Below are 18,798 nucleotides of genomic sequence, written 5' to 3'. Positions count from 1 at the left end.
TGCAGTTGAATACAATGCGGTTCTTGCCATTGTGGTGGACCTTGTGGTGGGGCACGTACCAGGATTCAGTTGTCTGGTCTGCCTCTTGATTGTCGATTTTCTTTATATGTCCCGCTGTGATCAGTTTGTCGATCTCAGCGCGGTATATAGTGGCTTGAGGGGGGTCTTTGGCTAGACACCGCTCGGTGTTCAGTAGATAGCGTTGTGTCGCTTCCTTTGATGCGTGGAGGGTGGGCATCCCCTCTCGCCTCAAGAGTGGAGTTGCGTATCTCATCACTCCGTCGACCTCGACCCTCTTTGTCTTCTGCTCGAGGAGAGCTATGGCATACTTGTCTTCCTTGGAACGAACTAGTTTCCGTTCGTTCTTGAAGGGCATCGAGTCTAATGTCCATAGTCTCTCGACGTGCTGCAAGAGGGTGGTGTCGTCGTCGCTTACCCTCGTGTAGAGGCAGCGGGTGGCTGTCGGTCGGTTGGAAGACCCGGAGAGGGGGCCTTGTAGCGTCCAACCCAGGCGGGTCTTGACCGCGGCTGGGCAGCCTCTGGGTCCGATGTGGACCTGGTCCGTTGGGACGATGAGGTCTGCGTGGTCGGAGCCTATGAGCAGGGTCGGGGTGGCGCCGTCGATGAACGGTATAGGCAGTTGGCGTAGGTGCACGTATTTCTCCATCAGCTGTGGGATGGGGTAGGTATAACGTGACAGACCTATGTCATGGCTTGTGAAGGCATTAGTGATGCTGTACCGCTTCTCAGGCTGCTCGACCGCTGCTATTGTGAATGAGACGTTTTCGCCCTTTATGGTCTTTAGGTCTCGCCGAATAGTACGGATTGTCATTGTTTCTTCGGTACCCCGCAGGCCCAACTGGGCTGCGGCGGAAGCGAGGAGGAGAGTCTTTTCAGACCCATCGTCGAGGATGGCGTAAGTGTCCAGGACCTTGTCCTCGTAGCTTAGGAGCACTCGGACCACCTTCAAGAGCACTCGGGAGCTCCCGCTCTTCGCAGGGTCTATATACATGACATTTACTCTCGAGCTGCTTTGTGGTACGGGTCTCCTCTTGTTGCTGTCGTGTAGGACATCCAGGTGGGCGCCGTCGCACTTGCTGCATCTTTTCTTCAGGCGGCACTCAGCTGCCATGCGGCTGCGCGCGCACCGGAAGCAGCGGCGGTTCGCTTTGATCCACTGACTCACTTCGTCAGCAGTCAGCTTCTTAAAGGTGTCACATTGAGACAGCCAATGTTCATGTTCACAATACTGGCAGGCAATCTTCCACTTTCCCTTCGCGGGGGGGGTGTTGTGGTTCTTGTGCTGCGGCACTGACTCGGCCTGGTGCATAACGGTCACGGACCGGCGGTTGTCATTGAACCTCCTCGGTCCATCTTTAGGGTTAGAGCCACTCCACACGAATGTGTCTAATCGTAGACTGCTGACCTCCCTGGCGAGGAAATCAGCCAGGTCTAGGAGGGATGGTTCTGGGCCGTGGGGGTCACGGTGGTCTTTCTGCCGCCGAAAACGCTCTTGACGGGCTGGAGGGAGCTTCTCCAGTATCCGCTCCACGTTGGAATTTGCATATAGTTCATATCTCCCCTTCTCCTTTTGTGACCCCAGCATCCCCACAAGGGATTGTACCTTGATAGAGAGGTCATCTAGTGCTCTATTGTCTTTGGCTGGGGGGAGGCGGTCGATATCTCGTATTTCTTGGATCACGTAATCCCATATGCGTCCATATCACTTGAGGACGCAACCCTGGTCAGACGCCTCTGGTTTTAGCTCCGCAACGATGTACTCACTTTTAGCTATTATGTTAGTTTTTGCTACTTTTTTATTTAAAGCAACACTGGCGGGTACGTCATACGACCGTCAGACACTTATGGACCTGAACCCCGGGCTCAAAGAGGAGTTTGGAGACACTTTTGACCTAGAATGGCCAGCAGAAATCAGACGGGAGAATGGCGGCAAAGAAAAGAACAAAGGCGACGGCAGGAGGAGACACAGAGGGAGACGAGGAGGTATCAGATTGAGACTAAAAAGAGCTGCTTACCGCCCAGCAATTCCATCCATCTTTCTGGCGAATGCCCGTTCGTTGGAGGGTAGGATGGATGACCTGAGAGCGAGGGTTCGGTTCCAACGGGAGATGAGAGACATCAACATTATATGTCTCACAGAGACATGGCTCACGTCGACGACCCCAGACAAAAGCGTCTCTCCCTCGGATGCCTTCACAGTCTTACGTGCAGATCGCAACGCTGGCTCAGGAAAGACCATCGGCGGCGGAGTCTGCCTCATCACGAACAATTCCTGGGTTAATCCCGAGGGGGTGCAGGTCCTCTCAAACTCGTGTTCGCCGGACTTGGAACATCTTTCTATCCTATGTCGTCCGTTTCACCTCCCGAGGGAGTTCACAGCAGTCGTCATGACTGCCGTGTATATTCCCCCACACGCGAATACGGGCAAAGCGCTGGGCGAACTACACGATCATCTCAACAGACACCAGATCAAACACCCAGACGCAGCGATGGTAGTGGCCGGCGATTTCAACCAGGCCAACCTGAAGAAAGTGATGCCGTCCTTTTTCCAGCACATCGCTTGCTCCACCAGAGGGAAGAACACACTCGACCACTGCTATTCCCCGTTCAAAGCGGGTTACAAGGCAGTAGCCGCTCTGCCATTAACGGGGTCCACAAGCTCGAGCAATCATGACTCCATCTTGCTATTTCCGGCATATCAACAGAGATCACGTGACGCCGTCGTGTCACGTGAGACAAAGAAGTGGACCGACGAATCAGAGGCCACGCTCAAGGACGTGCTTGCAGACACGGATTGGGATATGTTCATAGGAAGCGCCAGTGACGTCAGTGAACTAGCAGACACAGTGGTGTGCTACATAACAACAATAGCTGATGGTATTGTCCTCAGGAAAACGGTGCGGATTTTCCCAAACCAGAAACCGTGGGTGGATAGCACTATTAGAGCAGCTCTGAACTCTCGTACCACCGCCTACAACCTGGGTAGAGAGTCAGGAAACATGGAGGAGTATAAGGCTTCAGTCTATACTCTACGCAAAGCTGTCAAACTTGCTAAGAGGACATATGCTGATAAACTGGAGACACAAATGGCACAAAACGACACAAGAGGATTATGGCAGGGACTGAAGACAATAACTGACTATAAAGTCAGCGCCCCCTCAATGGGGAGCGACGACGCCTCCCTCGCGGACAAGCTCAACATCTTCTACGCTCGGTTTGGTGTAGACAGTGGCGCTGCTGGCTCTCCGGCTAGTGACGTCACTGGCGCGCCGGCTGTTGTGGAGGGGGGGGGGCAACCGTGAGGGGGGGGGGACGCTCTCTCGTTGTCGGAACACAGTGTGAGAAGAGCATTTATGCAGGTGAACACCAGGAAGGCTGCTGGCCCAGATGGCATAACAGGACGTATACTCAAGACCTGTGCCAACCAGCTGGCCCCTGTGTTCACCGCCATATTTAATCAATCACTGGCGGAGTCAGTGGTCCCTGCCTGCTTCAAGATGTCTACCATCATCCCTGTGCCGAAGAAACCCTCCCCAGCATGTCCAAATGACTACAGACCGGTGGCACTCACCTCTGTGGTCATGAAATGTTTCGAGAGGCTGGTCAAGGACCACATTTGTGCCTCCCTCCCCAGTGATATGGACCCTATGCAATTTGCATACAGGACAAACAGGTCCACCGACGACGCGGTCTCCCAGGTACTGCACAGCACCCTCTCGCACCTTGACCGTCAGAAGGGGGGCTATGTGAGACTGTTGTTCATTGACTACAGCTCAGCGTTCAACACCATAGTCCCCACCAGACTGGTGGACAAGCTGATCGAGCTAGGTCTGAGCTCCGCCCTGAGCGCCTGGGTACTGGACTTTCTGAGCGAAAGACCCCAGGCGGTCAGGGTGGGGGGTCAGACCTCCAACACCATCACCCTGAGCATCGGGTCCCCCCAGGGCTGTGTTCTGAGCCCCCTGCTGTACTCACTCTACACACACGACTGTGTGGCCAAGTTCAGCTCCAACTCCATAGTGAAGTTCGCAGATGACACGGTGGTGGTGGGGCTGATCTCGGACAACGACGAGAAGGCCTACCGGGAGGAGGTTGAGGTACTGGAACACTGGTGCCAGGACAACAGCCTGCTCCTGAACATTGGCAAAACCAAGGAACTGATCGTGGATTATAGGAGAGGACAGCAGGAGACACACACACCACTGATGATAAACGGGGCTACCGTGGACAGGGTGAGCAGCTTCAAGTACCTGGGGGTCCACATCTCAGAGGACCTGACATGGTCAACACACATAGACACAGTAGTAAAGAAGGCGAAACAGCGTCTCTACCACCTGAGACAGTTAAGGAAGTTCAGAGTATCGGGGAAGATACTCCAGTCCTTCTACTCAGGAGCTGTAGAGAGCATCCTGACCGGAAACATCACTGCCTGGTATGGAAACAGCACGGCACAGGACAAGAAGGCCCTACAGAAAGTGGTGCGCTCAGCCGAGCGTACCACGGGTATTGCACTACCCCCCCTGCAGGTTCTATACAACAAGAGGTGCAAATCCAGAGCCTGCAGGATAATGAAAGACCCTCACCACCCCAATAACAGCCTGTTTCAGCTGCTGAGGTCAGGCAGACGCCTGCGAACCCCAGCTACTAGGACAGAGCGGCTTAGGCTCAGCTTCTTCCCCCAGGCCATCAGAGCCATGAACAATGAACATTGAGTGCTCAGAACATTGAACTGTCCACACACAAGCACACATGAACACACACACGACACGCACACTGTGCACGCTCACACACGAGCAGCCACTTAACACTTTAACATGAGCGGGCACACACTCATGTCGCACACACGCACACTTATGGCCAAAGGAAAGGACACTTTAAATTAGAATAACAGGAACAGTGTATTGCACTACCAAAGCTAACTAGCATGTCACACATGCTCTGTAAATAACTATGTACAGATACCGAGATGTCACTCCATGTTACCTGCTACCTGTTACTGCACAATGTTGTTTTCTTCTTTTGATTCTATTATATGTACCACTGTATTGCACATCGTTGCGGGCAAGACCACCCGCATTTCATTGTATACCTGTATGCCGTGACAATTAAAACTCTTGACTTGACTTGACTTGACTATAGCGCGCGTCGAGGGCCACCAGAGCATCTGAGTAGGGGGTTCTTGAGTTCGAATATGCCAGCGCTATGTTATGCGCTCTGGGCACTTTAAGATGCTTGAGGAGGATGGCATATTTATAAGACTCGTCGTGTACATCGGACATTATAGTCTCTAGACACATGCGTAGTTCCGTATACTGCGCTCTGTCCTCACGCGTAAAGTCTGGGAACGTGGGTGTTCCAAGGTAAGATGCCATGGATGGCTGGGACACCGATGCGCGTAGGGGGAGAGGCCTCCTGGGCGAGTCTCCCCGTACGGGTGGTCGTGGGTTAGTGCTGGGTGGGTACCAGAGGCCGGGCCCCCAGGTGCTGCTCCTCGGTGCTGACTGTGTATTAAACTCACCCATGGGTTGGGTCGGGGGTTTGTAACGCAGTGACTCGGGGCTGAGGTCGGGGCTGTACTGGGCCTCCTGGTCCAAAGTAGGTTCGTGCTGGTGGGCTTGCTGTCCTCCCTTGTCCTCCGCTAGGTCCTGGAGTCTTCTAGTTAGTTTCTCGGCGACGTAGGCAGGTTTTTCCCGTTGGCTGGGTCCCGTATAGACCGGTCAGGGAGGGGGCTCAGCGACGTAGGCAGGTTCTTCCTGTTGGCTGGGTCCCGTGTAGATTTGTCGGGTAGGGGAAGGTGCCCTCGACCCGTGTCGTGATGATCTCCGGGAGCTCCGTGTGGAGGAGGGGGGGGTCGCCCTCTGGATCAATTGTTCTATCATCTGCGCCTGCAGACGGTCTCGCTCCGCTTCGCGCTGTGCATTGGCGGCGTCGCGCTGTGCATCGCGTTGCGCGTTGGTGCGGTCTCGCTGAATGTTCTCTTCAACCTGGAGGCGCCTTTCTTCCAGTCTGATAGTCATCGCTGCGTCAGCCTGGAGGCGACTCTCTTCCAGTCGGATGCGTTCGTGCTCACTCTGTTGTTGCGCTTGGAGACGTTCGCGCTCCACTGCAGACTGTTCGCGCGCACTCTGTTGTTGCGCTTGGAGGCGCTCTCGTTCCACTGCAGAGTGTTCGCGCTCACTAAGTGTCTGTGCTTGGAGACGGTCTCTTTCGGTTGATGCAGTTAGTGTGGCGATCAAGGCTTGTGCTAGTCGCTGGTCAGCCTCGCTGGGGGATGACACTGATGTAGGTGATCGGGCGCTGACAGGACTTGGTGGGGACCTGTTCTCTTGGCGCGCTCCGAGGTCCATCTCTTGAGCGCTGCTTCTTGATTTCTCCCGTGCCCCGAGGTCCATCTCTAAGACGCGGTACTCTTCTCTTGGGTGCGCGCCGAGGTCTATCTCGGGTGCGCGCTCTTGGGTCTCTTGCGTTCCGGGGTCTATCCCGGTGGCGCTTTCTTTATCCTTGGGCGCTCCGGGGTCTATCCCGGTGGCGCTGTCTTGGGGTATAGTCACGTCATGTCCCGCTTGTTCCCCCCCGTGAGCTAAGTCAGTTTCGTTTGAACCCACTGGGGTCTCTACTGGTGGGGCCGACAAGTCGATAGGATTGGGCATGCTTAAGCTATCAGTTTTATCCGTGCTTAACGTCTTTTTAGATAAGCTAGGAGGTAAAACGAAAGCGTAGTCCTCCAGGTGTGGAGGGGGCTGACGTTTGCGCCTAGGGCGCTCTAGTTTGGGAGAGCCGTCTGGAGAGTGTCCGCCGCTGGCCATATCAATATTAATATGATATTAAGATTACTGATACCCTCCGGCTCGAAGGACCAATTGTAACTGAGGGGTTACAAAACCCTGACTGTATTAAAGATTGTGATAGATTAAACCACTGCTAATTATGTACTTAGTATTACTTGCCAGACAGTACAACTAATTATGGCAGACACTCATAATAACACGGCACGGTGACAAAGAAATATCATTGAGGGTATTTATTATTATGCAGCAAATTGTACAGATATGAGAATTAAGGTCGCGCTTGTATGGCGAAGAATATGCATAAGTCAGTCAGTAGCAAAAGTCAGTGGGAATAGAATAATTCCTACGATGGGGTACTAGGCTAACGCCGCCTGGCGTAGGATGGTAGTATAGGGGGAAACGCTGGTACCGCTGGAGACAAGGGGGGTTTCCTCCCAGAGATGTAAGCTCTGGAGGGAAGAAGAATGTTCGGATACTCAGTCTGTTCAATTGAAGAAGAAGGGGGTTCACGTACAGAATCCAGTCCTTGTAATCCAAATGCTCAGCAACAAAGCAATAACTGTAATCCAATTGCACGATAGCAATGATGATAGCCAGCTAGCTGCGGTCCACGAAGCCAGCCCGAAGTAGATCCTCACTGTGGTTAAATCCAAATGACAGTGGGTATTAACGATGCTCTTCTCCAAGGGTAGTACGTTCCACAATCACTATAATCCAACCAATACTGGTTCTGCAATCGCCGCCGTCGGTTCCAATGTGCACATGTCCAGTAGGTTCTCCGACTAGGCCCTCCTCGTGTACTGGCACCAATGTATTTAGTCCACGCACACTGGCTAAGGTTCCACTAGCTAAATGAACGAACTGCTGGGTAATGCTGCACACAAACGAACTGCTGTTGGCACGATACACAATAAATAACGACTCTTTACTTCACATTAAGCTAAGTCGAACTTGACGTTACTGCATTAAATCTGACACTTTTACTATTCACTTCGCACGTGGTTCTCAACGCTCTGTTAGACGAACTGCTTCTCACTACATTAGAATCACACTGAACTTGATGAACAGCTACTGTTCGCACCTGCCGCGATATATATACTTAAGTGGCTTTCTAGTGCCGAACCTCAGTTCTCGTCTCGAATCAATGCGCCGTCTCCAGGCATGTTCCAACATGCCTGGACTCGCCTTTGAACCGGACTTTGGGGGCTCGCCGCCTGGCGCCGAGAACGTTATCCAATGAGGAAAGTGAATATTACTGAGATTCAAACGCAGGCTTAAATGGATATAACGTGTATATATAAATAATATACAAGGTATATAAAACAATAAATGTAGATTCTCAGCTTTTAATCTGGCCCTTCACAACATATAGCATGTAAATTAGAAGTAAAAAAATAAAAATAGAAATGAGGTCACAGTGTTCAGTATAGACATATGTACAATGTTCGATGCAGAATAGACGTAACTGAGTTACCATATAATATACAATACTATGCAGTGTACTAATACAATACTATATAGTGCAAGGCAGAAATGGGATGAGGTGCAATTTAGGTACAATTTACAGTGGGTGTACGAGTTGTAGTGCAAATCCTTTATCAATAAATATAAAGTGTGTTTGTGTGGTTTAAGTGAGTGTGTGCATGTGGGTGTGTGTGCTGTGTGCATTTGATGGTTGTTGCATAGTGTTTATTGTTCGTTTAGCAGCCTGATGGCCTGGGGATAAAAGCTTCTTCTGAGTCTTTCTGTGCTCGCCTTAAGACTCCGGTATCGCTTGCCTGACCGCAGCAGTTCAAAGAGGCAGTTGTTCGGGTGGCTCGAGTCCTTAATAATTCTCTTAGCCTTCTCCCTGCACCGCTTGTTGTAAATGTTCTGGAGGGTGGGAAGCCCCCCTCCAATTGTGCGTTCGGCTGAACGTGTCACTCTTTGTCAGTGGCGGCCGGTGGGTACTTCGCCACTAGGGGCGCTATACCAAACATTTTGCAAACATGTACAGTACAGTACCACGCAACAGACTCATGGCAAGACGTGAGCGATTCGACTCACGCTCACGGCAATGAATCGGCTCTTATGAACGAGTCGCTCAGCTGTTACTACAACAACACACAACCAGTCAAATAAAGTATAGTCTAGACTCTAATTCACAACTTGAAACACAATATATAAATAGAAAAGTTAGAAACAAAACTCGCACCGTCTCCAAACACAGGCAGATCTCTCCCTCTCTCCTTCTCTCTCTCACACACAGCGCGACGTGGAATCGATTCGTTACACAATCAGACCTATTATATACCAAGAATAACTTCAGTATGAGTACAGGGCTGTACACATATTTTGCATATTGTTAAACGAGCCAAGGCTAGCTATTAAACTATCGATATGAATCGAAAATCTGGGACCCTGATGTAAACAAGACAAACGTCTTTCTCTGGTCTGCATCCCCTTAACAATTGTGTGTATTGAGCCGTACTGTATTGTACCTGTAACTGAGGGGTACAATTCCCTGACTGTATTAATCAAGTACTGATATCATTAATCACTACCGACTTGTACATTACTGGCCAATACCGTACAAAGGTATTCTAGATGACAACACTCGCACAATAACAGGGTTTTCCACACAGAATACTAGTTTACAATATTTATTACATAAAAGGGATTGTTTACAGTATTTAGATTGCGCTTATAAGGCAAAGAATGTGTAGTCAAATCAATAGTGAATATTAAGGTAATTAGATCTGGTTATTCTGGGAAAGGGTGTACTACCGGTTGTAAGCCAGCAGAGGGGGCCAAAGCTCTATGCAAGTCCAGGGTTCAAGGGGGCGATGTCACCCCTGTGGCAGCGGGGAAAGCAGTGGTGATCCCAGGGTGCGCTCCGCGCAGATGAGAGCTGTCAAGTCTCTGCTCCGGCAGCGACGGGCTTGGGCGATGGTCCCACGGGCAGGTGTAGATCCCACAGTGGCAGTGGGGTAGGCGGTTCTCTGCTCCAGCAGCTTGGTCAAAGCAATGAAGAAGAATAATCCTTGCCCGGAGAGTGGCACTGCCGGTGGGGTGTAAGTCCTCCGTGGTGCTGCTGCTCCGGTGTAGATATCCTCTCCGGTGCGGTAGTGCACGGCTGAACTTGACGTTACTGTACTATTAGCACGCGGCAATAAGTGCTCTATTATAGACACACAATTACCCACTTCACGTGGTCTTTGACTCGTAATGAAGGTTTACTAATATATAGAGAACGATACGACAAACAGACGTATTTAGGATAACACGAGACTATGTTGGGGCGATACGAGCCCTGCTGTACCGCACGTTGCGTAGTGGGTAAGGCTTTACTCGGTAACTGCACCAGACTGAACTGAAGGCGAACTGAAGAGGAACTGCAAGGGGGGTTCTGTATTCTTGCGCCATATTTATATCCACGGCGGACAAATAGTGCCTATCTCATTTCTGTCGCCTCTCGGTCTCGTAGCCGTGGGCGAAAGCGGGCATGTTTGGGCGAGTCCGAGGCGGTAGCTTTCAAGTCCGCTCGAGGGGGTAAGGCTTTACTCGGTACCTGGCGCCAGGGGATCGCTTCCAATAGGGGGATGAATATTATGGTCTGTCCTGGAGACTAAAGGGATATTCAGTGCATATTGTACAAGGAATATACAGGGAATATCAAACGATATACAAATATTATACATGGGATCTCAGGCAATAAATATATATATTCGGTTTAATCTGACCCTTTGTAACAGCCGCCCCCTAATTAGTCCCACCTAATTAGCTAAGCAGGGGCAGATTAACCGCACTGTCCACTACTCAATGTCTGTGAGGGGTCGGTCAGTTCACAAAGTCAGGGGTCATGGTCGTCATTAGGCGAGTCGGGAAGCCTTGGCGACTCTATCAGCCTCGCCACGGGTCGGTTGTAGATCCGCCCTTGGCCGAGCACTTCTGCCACTCTGACCTTTCCGTCGGCACCAGTGGTCACTTTGCTTACGCAGCCGGCCGGCCACGCAGCTCGGGGTAGTGACTGGTCTATGGTCATGACGGCTGGACGGGATGAAGGGGGGCTTAGGAGGAAGCGGGCCTGAGACTGCTTTGATCTTGGCTTGGCTGTGCTTTCTCCTCCTCCGTCTGTTTCTCTTGTTCGCTCTGTACCCCGTGTGAGGAGGGGCCGGTCCCGGCCGCCCCGTCAAGGAGTCGCTTGGGGTGCTGGGTTCGAGGTCAGCTACGTCTGAAGCGCAGCTGAGCGGGGTGGAGTTCCGAACTCCCTCTGGTACCCACGGTTCTCTCACGGGCCTCTCGCTTAATGTCAATAGCCTCTGCTGTACGGGGGAGAGGCCGGTGTCTTCTTCTGTCTCTCTGGAGTGGAGGCAACTAGTGGCTGCTGTTCGGTTGGGAGATTTAGCGAGGGGCCCTTGTAATGTCCATCCTAGGCGGGTCTCGACTGCTGCAGGACAACCTCTGGGTCCTGTATGGACCCGGTCTATCGGGACTATGAGTTCTGCATGGTCGGAGCCTATCAACAGGGTCGGGGTAGCGCCGTCCATGAGCGGGATAGGTAATTGGCGCAGGTGCACATATTTATCCATCAACTTGGTGACAGGGTAGGTGTACTGCGAGAGTCCTATTTCTTGGCTGGTGAAAGCATTTGTGATCTTGTACCGTCGCTCTGGCTGCCCGCTTGCTGCGATAGTGAAGGAGACATTCTCGCCCTTTATCGTCTTTAAATCTCTCCTTATTGTCCGAATCGTCATTTGGTTCTCGCTCCCCCGCAGTCCCAGCTGGGCCGCAGCGGACGCGAGCAGAAGGGTCTTCTCTGACCCGTCATCAAGGACGGCGTAAGTGTCCATGACTTTGTCCCCGTGGCTCAGGAGCACTCTGACCACTTTGAGGAGCACACGGGGGGTCCCGCTGTGCTGGTCAATGTGGAGCACTCCTGCTAGTTGGTTGTCTTGGACCTTCTGGTGGGCTCCGCACCGTGCTGCGCGGTAAACGGCGCCCGCCTGGGCCGCCTGGCGCCACTGGTTCACTTGGACGGGGTTCAGTGTCTTATATTCGGCGCACTGTGCCAGCCAGTGTCCGCCATCGCAGTAGGTACAGTAGGGAGCGGTCTGGTGGAACTTTGGTTCTGGTGCCACCGCCTCGGCGTGGTACATGACCGCGACGGGCCCACTCTGTTGTCCTGGGTGACGCTTGTTGATGTCGTGCAGGACCTCCAGGTGGGTGCCACCGCACCTGCTGCACTTTTTCTTCAGGTGGCACTCAGCTGCTAGGTGGCTGCGCGCGCAGCGGAAGCAGCGGCGGTGGTCCTTGACCCACTGGCTCACATCATCCGTGGTCAGCTTCTTGAAATCCTCGCACTGGTGGAGCCGATGTTCTCCCCCACAGTACTGGCACTCAATCTTCCACTGGTCCTCTTTCGTCGAGGGGGTGTTGTGGTTGGAGTGCTGCGGTACTGACTCTGATTGGTGCATGACAGTCACCGATCTTCTTCCATCATTTAGTCTCCTGGTTCCTTCTCTGGAGCCAGGGGTGCTCCGTCCGAATGTATCTAGCCGTAAGCTGCTGACTTCTCTCGCTAGGAAGTCGGCTAGATCGAGGAGGTTCGGTTCGGGGCCATTAGGGTCTCGGTGGTCTCTCTGCCGCCTAAAGCGCTCCTGTCGGGCGGGCGGTAGCTTCTCCAAGATCCTCTCTACATTTGAGTTGGCGTATAGTTCATGCCTACCCTTTTCCCTCTGCGCTCCCAGCATCCCTACCAGGGACTGCACTCTGATGGACAGGTCGTCCATTGCTCGATTGTCTGTGGCTGGGGGTAGGCGGTCAATATGCCTTATCTCTTCTATCACGTAATCCCATATACGTCCATATCTCTGGTCCAGCGCTGCAAGGGCCGCTGTGTATGGTGTCGAAGAGGAGGCGTAGGCCAGCGCTATATTGTGCGCTCGCGGTACTTTCAGGTGCTTCAGTAATATTGCATACTTGTGGCGTTCATCAGCGACATCCACCATCATTGTCTCTAGGCACATCCGGAGCTCCGTGTACTGTGCTCGATTCTCATAGACGAAGTCTGGGATTGACGGCGTGGCAATGTATGACGCTGTGGGTGACTGATACATCGGTGAGCGTTGGGGGAGAGGCCTCCTAGGCGAGTCTCCTCTGGCGTGTCGTCTTGGGCTGGTACTTGGTGGGTACCGAAGGTCGGGTACCCAGGTGCTGTTCCTCGGGGCTGGCGGTGCGTCAAACTCACCCGTGAGTTGAGTCGGGGGTTTGTAGCGCAGGGCCTCGGGGCTGACTTCTGGGCTGTACTGGACCTCCTGGTCCTGAGTACGTGGCTGCGGGTCGGGGCTGTACTGGGCCTCCTGGGCCAGAGCACGTTGCTGCTGGTCGGCTTGACACCCCTCCTCTTCCTCCTCCTCTTCCTCTGCTAGGACCTGGAGTCGTCTGCTCAGTCTCTCGGCGTGGTCCGGTTCCGTTACCCGGTTGCTGGGTCTCGTATGGACCGGCTGGGGAGGGGGTTCGGAGACGTGTACAGGCTCCTCCTGTAGGCGGGGTTCGGAGACGTGGACAGGATCCTCCTGTAGGCGGGGTCCCGGGTCGCTTCGTCGGGTAGGGGAATGTGTCCTAGACCCATGTCTTGACGACCTCTGAGAGCTCCGTGCGGAGTGAGGGGGTGTCGCCATGGCAACCAGTTTGTCCATCAGCTCCGCCTGCATCCGGTCGCGCTCTGCCTCGCGCCGGGCATGGGCTGCGTCGCGCGCTGCTTCGCGCTGGGCATTGGCGGCGTCGCGCTGCGCATTGGCGACGTCGCGCTGGGCGTTGGCGCTGGCATGGGCGGCGTGGAGCTGTGCATTTGCGACGTCGGCGCGGCTTCTCTCGATGTTCTCTTCTGTCTGGAGGCGTCTGGTCTCCAGTCTTATTCGGTCGTCCTCGCTCCTTTGTTGCGCCTGGAAGCGCTCTCGCTCACCTGCGTAATGTTCGCGCTCGCACGTCTGTTGCGCTTGAAGTCGATCGCGTTCGGTGGAGGCTGCCAGGGTGGCGATGAGTGCTTGCGCCAGCATCTTGTCCGCCTCGCTGGGGGAAGACGCCGTTCGGGGCGATCGGCTCCCGGCAGTACTTGTTGGAGATCCATTCTCCGGTTGCGTACCGAGGAGATCCGTCTCCTGGGTGCGCGTCTCTCTAGGGTTGTCTTCCTCCCGGGGGTGATCGGGGGCTATTTCTTCGGTATTGTCTGGGGGTAAAGTCGTGTCAGTTCCCTCCTGGTCCCCACCGTGAGCTTGGTCAGTTACATTAGCACCCACTAGGGCCTCTTTGGTCGGGGTAACCTGGTTGTTAGGGTCAGACATAATTTTACTTTCTACTTTTTCCGCGTTTAACTTCCCTTTAAAGCTAGGTATTGGACTGACAGAGTATGCCTCTAGGTAGGGAGGTGGCTGTCGTCTGCGCTGCGGGCGATCTAGCTTAGGAGAACCGTTTGTGGAGTGTTCGTCATCGGCCAATTCCATATTAATATTATATCAATATTACGCTAATTATTCTCCGGCTCGAAGGACCAATTGTAACTGAGGGGTACAATTCCCTGACTGTATTAATCAAGTACTGATATCATTAATCACTACCGACTTGTACATTACTGGCCAATACCGTACAAAGGTATTCTAGATGACAACACTCGCACAATAACAGGGTTTTCCACACAGAATACTAGTTTACAATATTTATTACATAAAAGGGATTGTTTACAGTATTTAGATTGCGCTTATAAGGCAAAGAATGTGCAGTCAAATCAATAGTGAATATTAAGGTAATTAGATCTGGTTATACTACCGGAAGGGTGTACTACCGGTTGTAAGCCAGCAGAGGGGGCCAAAGCTCTATGCAAGTCCAGGGTTCAAGGGGGCGATGTCACCCCTGTGGCAGCGGGGAAAGCAGTGGTGATCCCAGGGTGCGCTCCGCGCAGATGAGAGCTGTCAAGTCTCTGCTCCGGCAGCGACGGGCTTGGGCGATGGTCCCACGGGCAGGTGTAGATCCCACAGTGGCAGTGGGGTAGGCGGTTCTCTGCTCCAGCAGCTTGGTCAAAGCAATGAAGAAGAATAATCCTTGCCCGGAGAGTGGCACTGCCGGTGGGGTGTAAGTCCTCCGTGGTGCTGCTGCTCCGGTGTAGATATCCTCTCCGGTGCGGTAGTGCACGGCTGAACTTGACGTTACTGTACAATTAGCACGCGGCAATAAGTGCTCTATTATAGACACACAATTACCCACTTCACGTGGTCTTTGACTCGTAATGAAGGTTTACTAATATATAGAGAACGATACGACAAACAGACGTATTTAGGATAACACGAGACTATGTTGGGGCGATACGAGCCCTGCTGTACCGCACGTTGCGTAGTGGGTAAGGCTTTACTCGGTAACTGCACCAGACTGAACTGAAGGCGAACTGAAGAGGAACTGCAAGGGGGTTCTGTATTCTTGCGCCATATTTATATCCACGGCGGACAAATAGTGCCTATCTCATTTCTGTCGCCTCTCGGTCTCGTAGCCGTGGGTGAAAGCGGGCATGTTTGGGCGAGTCCGAGGCGGTAGCTTTCAAGTCCGCTCGAGGGGGTAAGGCTTTACTCGGTACCTGGCGCCAGGGGATCGCTTCCAATAGGGGGATGAATATTATGGTCTGTCCTGGAGACTAAAGGGATATTCAGCGCATATTGTACAAGGAATATACAGGGAATATCAAACGATATACAAATATTATACATGGGATCTCAGGCAATAAATATATATATTCGGTTTAATCTGACCCTTTGTAACAGTACCCATTCTGCAATCTGTTAATAAAGTTCTCATTCATTCATTCATTCATTCAAACATAGACGATATTGAACAAGCCATAATCCACGTATTTTCAATCCGAGAGAGCTGCAGTAGTTAAATCAATGAGCCATCGACATAGTCAGTGTGGTAACGTTATTATTGCATCCAAGATTGATACACGGCTGGCTAGGCAGTTGGTAGTCATAGTCTTGTGTTATAAAATAAATAAACAATCAGCAATGTCTCGCTTCATGAATGGCCAGCAGTAGCCTAACAGTACTGCTCCTAAAAAAAACTATTTACAAACGTTAACGTTAACCACAGAGAGAGAGAGAGAGAGAGAGAGAGAGAGAGAGAGAGAGAGAGAGAGAGAGAGAGAGAGAGAGAGAGAGAGAGAGAGAGAGAGAGAGAGAGAGAGAGAGAGAGAGAGACGCACTGTTTAGTTGAAACGTCCAGGGCAGGAGAGCTTGATAAACGTGTATAATCCACTGATGATGTATTCCAGACCACTGTCCACTGTAGTCTGTCTCCAGACTGCATCCGCCATATAGCTTGTTAGCCAAGTGTTAGCTCGTTAGCACAACACAAGTACATTCCTTTGTCCATTTCCGCTCGAACAGACTGCAAACTACCTGGCGTTCTATCGCCATGCTCTAAGACAAACTCTAACCTTAACCAACTTTGAAAGAGTGCCTAAGCTTAACAGTCTAAAGAACTTGCAGTCACGGCACGCTCGTCTAAGACAAACAGCTGCCTGCATCATTCTCACAACAACACAACTATCTCCACCGACCAACCTAGGAATAACCTAGAATTGGAACATTAGAAATTGGATTCGGCCAATCAGAGATCGTCTCTGTGAAATTCTGCTACGGAAAAAAATACTGGCGTCGGCCAATCAGAGAGCGTCTCCGCGAAATGCGGCTACAGATATTCTTGACGCTACTGGCTAGACCGCTTCAAATCGCGCCCGGATTCCAACATAATAGTCATATTTCAACGCACAACGCGTTATGCACTGATTGGCTGTGACGGATACAGCGATCAAACTGTGACGCGCACTCAGAGCGTTATCGCGTATAGCCCGGGCCGAGAAATACGAAAAAATAAAAAAAATATAAAAAACGTGATGTCACTTCCTGCTCTGGAAAACGAGTGTTTTTTAATTGCGATAATAACGTTATATTGTGCATTGGAAATACAAACATACTTAAAATGAGTAAATATTATTCATTTTAAACATGTTTATATTATTTATAGGGCTATAAAACAAAAAACAAAAAGATACTTTTTCTTGTTCTACTCTCATATAACCAGGCAGGGCCTGAAGGGGGGGCGGCGCCCTTGCGCCCCTAGTGGCAGAGCCGCCACTGCTCTTTGTAGTCTGCTACGGTCTTGTGCAGTGCTATTCCCAAACCAGGAGGTGATGTTGCCAGTCAGGATGCTCTCTATTGTACATGAGTAGAAGTTCCTAAGGATCTTCTGACTGACTTGGAACTTCCTTAGGCGCCTGAGGAAGTAGAGGCGTTGTCGTGCCTTCTTCACAACACTGTCAATGTGTGTGGTCCATGTCAAGTCCTCGGATATGTGGGCTCCGAGGTACTTGAAACTGTTCACTCTCTCAACCGGTGCCCCGTCGATGCTGAGGGGGCTGTAGTCCTTGACCCCCGACCTCCTGAAGTCCACAATCATCTCTTTTGTTTTGCTGACGTTCAGGGAGAGGCAGTTCTCCTGACACCACTGTGACAGATTCTCTACCTCTTCCAGGTAGGCCCTCTCGTCGTTGGCAGAGATCAGGCCCACCACTACTGTGTCATCAGCAAATTTGATGATTGTGTTGTTGTTCCGCTGTGCCACGCAGTCATGTGTGTACAGGGAGTAGAGGAGGGGGCTCAGAACACAGCCCTGGGGGGCCCCTATGTTGAGCGTGATGGATGAGGAGGTGCAGTTGCCTGCTCTTACCACCTGGGGTCTGCCCGTCAGGAAGTCCAGGACCCACTGGCAGAGGTCATAGTTCAAGCCCAGGTCCCTGAGCTTGGCTATGAGTTTGGAGGGGACTATGGTATTGAATGCTGAGCTGTAGTCGATGAACAGCATTCTCACATAGTTCCCCTGCCTATTGTCCAGGTGTGATGCTGCTGTGTGCAGCACATGGGCTATGGCGTCCTCCGTGGACCTGTTGGGGCGATATGCAAATTGCAGGGGGTCCAGGTTGATGGGGAGGGAGGAACAGATGTAGCCCTTCACTAGCTTCTCAAAGCACTTCATGGCTATGGAGGTGAGGGCTACAGGGCGGTAGTCGTTGAGGCAAGCGGGCGTAGACTTTTTGGGTACAGGGATGATGGTGGACTTCTTCAGACAGGTGGGGACTAACTAACATGCTCATTTCAAATAAAATAAAGTTCTCATTGAATATGTTAATACCAAAATATATAAAAGTCATAATATTAAATATTATTTTATTTTATATCCAAATGCAGTGTGTAAAGTTTCATTCTGATAAGAGTGAAAGGAATTTATTTTCCCTATTCATCTGGTACCTCCCCTTAAAGGGCAGGATGTCCACAAGAAAACTGGTCCCTTTACATAAAAGATATACAGTTTTTGTGCCTGAATATTGCAAATACCTCTTAACCTTCATACCACAGACTCGTGTCTAAATGTACTGCATTTATATAGGATAATATAATGTGTTTGTGTGTGAAGGGAGTGTCTCCAACCTGTTTGTGTAGGAAGGCCATGATGGTCTCTATGAGCTGATGAGACGGGGACATCCTGTATGTCCAGTAGGAAGCGGCGTGCTCCTTGCCTTCGAACAGACGGTGAGCCATGGCAAATCTTGTGTCTCTTATTATCACCGTGGCAACACTAGTACACGCACACTCGGGTTGTCCTCGTTCCAAGTCTTTAATGCTGGCCGACGACGGGTCTGCTGTCACTCAAGTGAAATGAGCTGAACCGGACTGAACTAAACTGGATGGAAGTGAAAAAGTACTGCAGAGCTTTTGCTATGAGGCGAACGGAGACCGTCCAAAAGGAAACAGAACACAGTCTTTCATAAGCCTCGATCTCTTTCTGTCCACCTCACCCATTTCTCTCTCTCTCTCTCTCTCTCTCTCTCTCTCTCTCTCTCTCTCTCTCTCTCTCTCTCTCTCTCTCTCTCTCTCTCTCTCTCTCTCTCTAACCCCCCACCCTCTCC

The 18,798-nt window shown here is 51.6% G+C and overlaps 1 pseudogene across 1 annotated transcript in view; it reads right to left on the bottom strand.

Moving 5' to 3' along the window:
* The window catches only part of LOC311229262, a 146,400-nt pseudogene that overhangs the window by 84,958 nt on the left and 42,644 nt on the right, over window positions 1-18,798 (bottom strand). The window contains exon 6 of the transcript in view: window positions 18,320-18,467. The product of the transcript in view is annotated as an uncharacterized misc_RNA (transcript). The remainder of the gene's footprint in view (window positions 1-18,319; window positions 18,468-18,798) is intronic.

This window comes from Notolepis coatsorum, assembly GCF_963971535.1.
Source record: "Notolepis coatsorum genome assembly, chromosome: 5".
Classification (NCBI taxonomy): Eukaryota; Metazoa; Chordata; class Actinopteri; order Aulopiformes; family Paralepididae; genus Notolepis; species Notolepis coatsorum.
The sequence above is the reverse complement of the archived record's forward strand: the minus strand, read 5'-3'. Positions and strand labels throughout refer to the sequence as shown.